The sequence below is a fragment of the Pocillopora verrucosa genome, chromosome 1 (genome assembly GCF_036669915.1).
Source record: "Pocillopora verrucosa isolate sample1 chromosome 1, ASM3666991v2, whole genome shotgun sequence".
In the NCBI taxonomy this organism is placed as follows: domain Eukaryota; kingdom Metazoa; phylum Cnidaria; class Anthozoa; order Scleractinia; family Pocilloporidae; genus Pocillopora; species Pocillopora verrucosa.
In genome coordinates, this window is record NC_089312.1 from 24,848,291 (window position 1) to 24,854,290 (window position 6,000).

The following is a 6,000-nucleotide window of genomic DNA, read 5'->3' on the forward strand; positions in this document are numbered from 1 at the left end:
GACCTGCTCATCTTGTTACCAATTAACTAGGTGAAAAAGAAAGTTATAGAAATCTTAGTTGTTGTTATGCTGGTGGGCTAAAGAAACTCAGACCCTTTTTTTTCCATGAAAATTTTCATGAAAGTCGCTCCTGTGGTGGTAAATTAGTCAACTCCGCTTAATTGATGGGAGGACGTAAATGTGACATGCTTTCATTCATCAGCCGGAAATGGTACAATTGTCTGCATTTAAAAGTTCGTTGTGAATTGCACCATGTTTATTTAAAGAGGATAAAGAAGACTGGAAACGGACTTGCTGTCCCTGAATCCTTCCTGGCTAAAACGACCAGCCAATCGTCGTCGCAAAATTGGAAGACAACGAGATTATTCGTTTGAAAGAACTGTGCACTCACATGGACGTAATAGTTGAGAAACTAAGACGAAGACCACTGTTTTTGTATAATAAGCCTTTAAGTAAGCAATTAAAGGAAGATGAACCACGGTTGATCTCAATGTACTGGTACTCCTACAGAGATATCACTGAAACAGAGTAGGGGCGCTTATTTGAATGAGGGCTTTAGTCTACCTCTTGATTATGTGAGTGAATCTGTACCCAGATAACCCATGCGACACACAGGGCTCGGCTGACAGATCTTGGTACTCTGACGCGAGGAAAACATTTTTGTTTTTACGACTAACAGCTCCGCTACGTTCTAGAGTCCCGTCCTTGTATTTCACAAATGTTTAGAAATTCTAAAAACAAAGAAACAGATGTATGATATGGAAGTCGAAGCAGAAAGTGAATATAGCTTGTTTAACTTATCAACCTTCGCCGAAAAAGAAACTACAAGGCAAAAATTATCGATCGAATACACTTTATACAAATGTTTCGCGAAATTTTTACCAGTCGGCAAAACTGTTCTGTGTACATTCCCTATGGCGCTGACTGGGAGAAATTCGTTTATGGTCGAGAGCTCGTTAAGTTGTTGATCATTTCTTTTATTCTCCTGACCTTAATGTTTAATCCAGGAGTGGTGCTGTGAAGAGAAATTAGATGCTAGTAACTCTCAGGGTTTAAAGGGTTAAATCATACGAGCCTTTAACTCCTAAGATCTCATTAGTAATTCTCCTTACTGTCTGCTATACAAATCTTCTGATGTTACTTCTGAGAATTTGGTATTGGATCAACTAATAACTCCTAATTGATACCTTTTTTGGTTCTCATAACTAGTCTTCTTGATTTTGTGATGATATTGTAAGGAGAAATTCTGTCTTGGTCACTCACGGAAGTTAAAGGGTTAAACTAGAGAACTTCAAAGATGGCTTCTTGAAAAGTACAGTTAAAATAATAAAAAGCCTACTGCTTTTGAAAATTTACATAAAATGGTTTCTGAATCTTTAGCATTGCCAAATAGAGCTGACTGTGAATTGCTTCAAGCATGCAGTTACATCTAGGCTTGCAGACAAAGGCCGACGCGCTCATATGAATAACATCGCCAAAAATCAAGGACATTTCGAGCCCGCTAACAATTATCAGCGGTATATCGTATTACACTCCGGAACAGTAGAATAGCTTAGAATAGCAAGAAAAGTCAATATGGCGGCAATCACGGCTCGATCTGCAAAGAAGCGTGTTTCGTACCATGACTTACACAATTTGAGCACCACAGATCTTCTATTTGATAAAAAGAAAACGAAAAGAAGACCCGCCAGTAAATCTTTGGGATTTTTCGGGGGCAAAGCGATGACTTGATGTCAGAATTTTGATTTGCCTTTATTAAATTTTCGCGCCAAGACTACTTAATTTGCATTCAACGCCTGGTATATTTTTATTCCGAAAAGGACCTGAGAACTAATTTATTTCCCAGCAAGAACATAAACAAATATGGCCGACGATTCGAAGATCAATGTTGCTCGTGTTTAACCATTTCTGTCATAGTTTTCAACATGACATCTCGTTACTTACTCAATATGGAAAATACGGGAAAATACGGGAAAGTTTTTTGATGGGAGGAAATGGCAATTTTACAGGATATTTGGAAGCTTCGAACTCAGTAGCAGTCAATTCAATCGAGAGCAGTTGACTTCATTGATGCACTTTCCTGTAATAGGCAAGTGTTTGGGATGGAGAACGACGGATTTTGAAGAACTGTAAGGCGACTTAGGTCAATGAACAATGACAAAAGAACTGGCTCGGGAAGTAAGTGGTTTTTATTTATCGAGTCACTTTGAGGTTTGATGAATAGCAGAATCAGTACTGAATATGTCTCGATCGAGAGCAGACGGGACCATGAGCTCCTGATTGTTATATTTTAGAAATTTTACAAATTTCCATACAGTTTCTTATATTATTTGGACGCCATTATGGACGAAATGCGCAAGCATGGCCGCCATCTTGTCCAATATTTCTGCCAATGCATATGTGAATAGATGTGTATTAATTTTTATTTCAATTTATTATTTATTGTTATTTACTCTTCTCTCTTTGAAGCAAATTAATTAGGATAAGGGAAGTCGTGAACGAAAAGAATATGCGTCTGAAGCTAGTCTCGCAAATTAGCGGTGTAGCTGTGATATTCATTTATCGTGGCACACAGGTGATTGTCTATCCCGTTGGCTGCTGTGAAATACATTTTGTCTGAATCCGGCTCAGATTTTTCTTTTAAAGACTAAATGACCCACCGGATATTGCGTTAGGCAGAACGAGAGAAGAGAGACTATGGCCTTCAATTACTCACGAGACCAGTAATTTTTAAAAAAACTATTTTTTTAGCAGCTAACAAGACCAAAATTCTCATCTGTTTATGTACTAATTGCTTAGAATCACCGAGATGTGTTTAATTTTATCTTTTATAAGCAACAGAGCTTTCAACAAGATTTTAGGTAGGTGGCTACCTCGGTAAAGCATCCGCCGTAGTCAGTAATTTGTAACAAAGAGTGCTCATATTTACTTCATGCATATTAAGGGTAAAATACAAATCTCAATTTCTAGTCGTTACAACGACTACAGCAAGTCTTTCAGCTGAATCAATCCATTTTGATAGGCTGAAAATTACCTCTCTTTGCAGAGCGACTTGCCTAGGGTAATGTTTTAACTGAAGTGCTTACCTTACCAAAAGCAGTGATGGAAATTTGAATGATAACAGTTAACAACAGTTTATCGTTTTCCTCATGCAGTCATCCATATGATCTACGTGGTTCTAAGTTTGTGTTTCTTTAAGATGTGAAATACGAGAGACCATCAGGTAGTTTTTGAATTATCACTAACTGTTCTTTACTTTTTATAATGCAAAAAAAAAAGGAGCTGTACAAATCTGGTAAAACAACAAGCGGCGTTTATACAATCGACCGTGATGGTCTCGGTGCCTTTGAGTCTTCTGTGACCAAACGACGCCGGTGGGGGGTGGACAGTGTTTCAGAGGAGACTGGATGGCTCGGTTGACTTCTATCGCGGCTGGACCGATTACAAGAATGGCTTTGGTAATATGTATGGTGAGTTTTGGGTGGGACTGGACAAGATACACCGTCTTACAACAACATTAAAGAACAAGCTCCGTGTAGATCCGATGGACCGAGGTAAAACTGCTTACGCCGAATACAACATGTTTGCTGTTTCCAGTGAGAAGAATAAATACAAGCTGAGCGTTGGAACTTACTCAGGTAACCTCAGTGATAATAAAGAAATCTGTTGCTGTGAGAACTTGCAGTATTCATTGACTGAACTTGAAACAGCACTATCAACTGTGCCTTAATAAAACACATTGGAATTCCTTAAGTATTCGCTAACAGATATATAAATCAGAAAATTATAGCTCGTCGATAGGCTTTTTTTGTAATTTTTCAAATTAATTGCATAGCACCATGGGAAAAATTTCCTCCGCGGCCTTGACGACTTTACATTTTTCAGGAACTGCGGGCGAATCCCTTTCTCTTCATCGTGGCCAGCCCTTCGCAACCAAAGACAAGGACAAAAATCGCTGTGCTGTGACCTACAAAGGAGCTTGGTGGTACGATGGCTGTCATCGCTCCAACCTGAATGGACTGTACCATCACGGAGCGCACTCATCTTATACCGACGGAGTCAACTGGTATGACTGGAAAGGATATCACTACTCCGTCAAGAAAGCTGAGATGAAAATCAGACCGGTGCAAGTTTAAAATTTTTGTTTTGTTTGTTTCCAAAAGTTGGAAATTAAGTTGGAAAGAAAATTAAAAAGGGCAGTTTTGAGCTTGGTTTTAAAACTTTTCAAATGAACGAAAAACCTCACCGGGCAGCCCAAACCCATCGATTTTTCTGTCAGAGCCGTTACGATCCCGTGATACTCTGAATCCCAAAAACACTCGTTCACTCAGCCCAAAATACAACCCAGCCCCCTACCACCCCACCGCGTTTGACATTAGGCTGAAATCTGAAAGAGTTCTCTCTCTTTTGTAATGTCTAGAAGGAAGGTTTACATTCCTTCCTTCTTGAGTTTGGAACAAAATAGACGTGGTTGACAAGAATGCTTGTATTCGATATGTTAAATATCTGTAAAAGTGGGTCAGGATCAAAAAATAAATTATCTGACTACGGCTCTGGGTTCACATTACTGAACTAAGTCTAATAACAACACCGACTGCTGCTGCCAAGGCAGCTCATTGTGTACATGATTCTCCTTCTTCTTCTTTTCTGTTGCTACAGATTCTCTCCTATAATTACTGACCCCCCTGCCGGCAGATGCATTTAACTATTCTAAATTCCTGTTAGAAGGACAACGGATCGAAATTGTAAGGGGAAGTTTCATGTTCATCAGTTCTGAATTAAAGGAGTTAGGGGTTAAGCAAGATACGATGAATGCAGGTTGTGGGATGTATTGGTTACTTTTCAATGGAAAACTTCGATGTCGCCTGGTTTTTACGGTTTATCATTATCTGATATGATAGAAGAATTACTGAGAGAGCCTGACGCAGTCGAAGTTCTCCATTCCTCTCTCTTAACTCAATTCAAATACAAAATACAAGTATAATCAAAATCTTACTCGTCCAGTTATGCCTGTTTTGCGGTTATGTTGCTCTTGCAGTGACAACAAGTCCTTAACACCTACCACGAATGACTCTACGTAACTACTATTCGATCGTGAACTACTCGCCTGATCCTTGGACGGGCTACTTTGTTAATCTAATCGAGACTTAAAGAGAGCTCGAGTACAATAAAAACGCTTAAGATCCTAAAAGGAAAACAGTGTTTGACTTGAATTTCAAGGATTTTTCAAAAGAATCCACTGCAAAAAGGGGGGTGGGGGGGGGGGGTTGAATCTTGTCGGGACAGAAAACAGAAAAGCGCCTCCACAGATATGACAAAACTCAGGATTAACTCTAGAAAATTCTCATAAAGTCAATAAAATAAAGCAAAAAATGCTTGTTCAAGATCCTTTATGAACAAAATGTAAACCGTTTTTTAATAGCGTATGTTCGAGAAGGGTCCCATGGTGTAATGGTTAGCACTCTGCACTTTGAATCCAGCGATCTGAGTTCAAATCTCGGTGGGACCTTGTACAATTTTAATGCATTACTATTATTATTATTACCCGAAGGCGTGCGATGAAATAAAATAACAATGTTAAGACAACTCAACAGTCAACAGAGGCTGCCAAAAGTTCAAAGCGTTCAAAGCACTTTTCAACCCGTCTGAGCATTCTTTAATCATTTCGTATCCGATTCGAGAGTCGAGAGTGTTCCTCATCACTCTTGTCAGAGCCGAGATGTGAAATAGCTAGTTTGCTTCTAAAATTTTGTCATAGCTCTAATAAACTCGGTAACAGGACTTCGTGTCGTCCAGTTGGTCGTGAGCAGACAATCAATATGACATAGCGTGTCAAGTTGACATGATACCCAATACGTGCAGCAGATGTTGGGTTATCATCTCGAGTTCAAAGTCTGCCTAGTTTCAAAGCCCCTCGTTCGTGTCGTGTTCTCAAACTTTTGCAGACGTACAGAAGTTTTTTCTTTGGCGGGTTGTTTAAAAATTGTATAATAAAACAAT

At 39.1% G+C, this 6,000-nt stretch overlaps 1 non-coding gene and 2 pseudogenes across 1 annotated transcript; all 3 read left to right on the top strand.

The window, feature by feature from the left end:
• Window positions 1-6,000, top strand: part of LOC136276830 (fibroblast growth factor receptor 4-like) — a 117,716-nt pseudogene that overhangs the window by 36,180 nt on the left and 75,536 nt on the right.
• LOC136283392 (ficolin-2 pseudogene) lies at window positions 3,265-4,513 on the top strand (annotated as a pseudogene).
• Trnaq-uug (transfer RNA glutamine (anticodon UUG)) lies at window positions 5,438-5,509 on the top strand. The gene has a single exon. It is a non-coding gene; the product is annotated as a tRNA-Gln (tRNA).